The following is a 2,622-nucleotide window of genomic DNA, read 5'->3' on the forward strand; positions in this document are numbered from 1 at the left end:
TTTTTTTTTTTTTTTTTTTTTTTTGGTACCGGGGATCGAACTTGGGCCCTTAAGCTTCCAAGGCAGGTGGTGAAACCACTGAGCTAAATCCCTGGCCCCTGTGTTGCTTTAATTTGCATCTCTAGAATGACCGGTAATGTTGAACATTTTTTCATACATTTATTTGCTGTTTCTAATTCGTTATTTGAAAGTGACTTTTTATTTCAGATGCCCGTTTTTGCATTGGGTGTTTAATTTTGGGAGGTATAATTTTTTTGAGTTTTAAATAGTCTAGACAACAGTCCTTTATCTGAAAAGCTGGTAAAAAAATTTTTCCCACCCTGTGGGCTATCTCTTCACTCTGGTGGTGATTTCTCTTGCTGTGAAAAAGCTTTTTAGTAAGATGAGGCCCTAGTCGTTGATTCTTTGTAGCATTTTGCATGCAGTCTGTGTTTTGTTCATGAAGTCTTTGCCTACTCCTATGTCCTCAAATGTTTTAACTATTCTCTCTTTCAGCAGATTTAGTGTTTCTGTTTTAATATTTAGATCTTTGATCCATTGCGATTTTTAGATTAGTGCATGTTGAAAGACATGGTTTTAGTTTCAATCTTCAGCATGTGAAAAACCAGTTTTTCCAGCACCATTTATTAAAGAGGCTATCTTTCTTCCAGTGAAGGTGTTTGGCTCCTTTGTCAAAGATAAATTCCTACATATCTTGACACGCAAGGTACAAGAATTGCCTTTATCAGGTAAGTCTAAAGTCTGTCTTAAATTGTGAAGAGTATCATGCATATACAAAATATACAAACATAATACACAGTTTATTGAATAATAATATGGTGAGTGACTGAATTGTTATCTAAAAAGGCCATTACCAGTGTCTTAGAAGTACCCTGCATTACCTTTTTCCTCATCTTCCTTCACAGTATATAAATTTCTAAAGAATATGCTATTTAGATTTGAAAAGCTAAATAAGCAGCACAGTTAGCTGTGTAAGAAAGAAGGCAAGTGACATTAAAAAGAAGCAAAAGTCTCAGTTGCTGCATTGAATAAATGTTTGCGTCTCCTCCAGTTTCTTATGCTGTAACTTGAATCCCCAAAGTGATAGTATTTGGAGATGGAGCCTTGGGAGGTGATGAAGTGTGGGATTAGTGTTCTTATGAAAAAAGAAAAGCAAATTTGCTTCCTCTTGCATATCCCCTGCCAGGTGAGGATACAGCAAGGATTTGACCACCTGCGCCAGAGCGGACTTTGATCTTGAACTTCCTAACCTTCACAACGGTAAGCAATAAATGCTAGCTGTTTGCCAATCCAGTATGCATTTTCTTTGTTGTGGCAACCAGAATACACTGATAGAGTTTGGGTCATGTCTGAATTCAGCTTTCCTGAGAGTTCATGAAGGTCTACATAGGTTCAAAGGGTGAGGCTGTGAAAAAGCCCTGGGGCACAAGGGATTCTCATTTCGGGGACATCTGGCAGTAATCGTAGGCTATGTCCTGCTACTTCCCATACACTTGGTCAGAAGAAATGGCTACTTTGTGTATTTTTTGTTTGTTTTGTTTTGAGACAGGATCTCACTTGTATGTACCTCAGGCTGACTGAAATTTCTGTGCAACCCAGGCTGGTCTTGAACTTGTTGTGATCCTCCCGCTTCAGCCTCCTGAGTGCTGGGATTACAGGGCTTTGTGTTTTTTACTTTCAGGAGGTTTTCTACTTTTCTTTCCTACCCTTCTATTGAATTTTTTTTCATTTTTCTTATACTTTTTTTTTCTAAGATCACTCTTATTCTCTAAATGTTCCTTTCTTAAAGCATCTCATTTTTGTTTCAAGGGGACTACATCTTTTGTCTTTGAGACTATTGATAGGTTTTTAGGCATTTTCTTTTCTAAGAATAGATCTTATTTGCTCCAATTTGTTTTCTTCCTGTTTGTGGCTTTGGCATCTGCATTCCATGTTACTGGCTTTTCTGTTGGCGGTTCTTGGCTTGTCCTTCAGAATAGAGTCCTAAAATGTTGTTTGAAAAACTCTGTGAATGGGCTGAATCCTTCAGCTATGGACATACTGTGCAGTGAGCTGGCCAGACCTCTTTGCTGAGACCCCCAGTGTGTTAGTCAGCTTTCCCACTTCTGGGCCAAATATCTGACGCACACAACTTGAAGGAGGATTGCTTTATTTCGCTCATGGTTTCAGCCGACTCACTTCATAATCAGCTGGCTCCAAGGCAGATTCATCATGGCTGGGGTTGAAGCTGCTGTATCATAAATCATAGTGGCCAGGAAGCAGAGCAGGAGAAAACCCCCAGGAGCCACCCAGACACACCCAGAGGTGTGCTTTACTAATCACTCGGGCAGGTCTCAAGCCAATCCAGTTGACAATCCAGTTTAACTGTCACACAAAGCTTTTTTCCTTTACCATCAAATTCTGCAGAGAAGTCTGCTAACTGCATGTCTAGCACAGGGGGAAAATTTTCTCAGGGACCCTAAAACTCAACTGAAAAGGACAGAATATGGAAAATGGGATAGGCACAGGAATTACTGACAGGGAATTGCAATTACACCTGCTTTTTCTGTTCTGCGTATCCCCCCCCGCCACTAGGACTATGTACTTACAAATTGTCAGCCCTTTTCTGCTTCCTCTGCTAGT

This window comes from Fukomys damarensis, unplaced genomic scaffold (assembly GCF_012274545.1).
Source record: "Fukomys damarensis isolate Sample0158 unplaced genomic scaffold, DMR_v1.0_HiC HiC_scaffold_21, whole genome shotgun sequence".
NCBI lineage: Eukaryota > Metazoa > Chordata > Mammalia > Rodentia > Bathyergidae > Fukomys > Fukomys damarensis.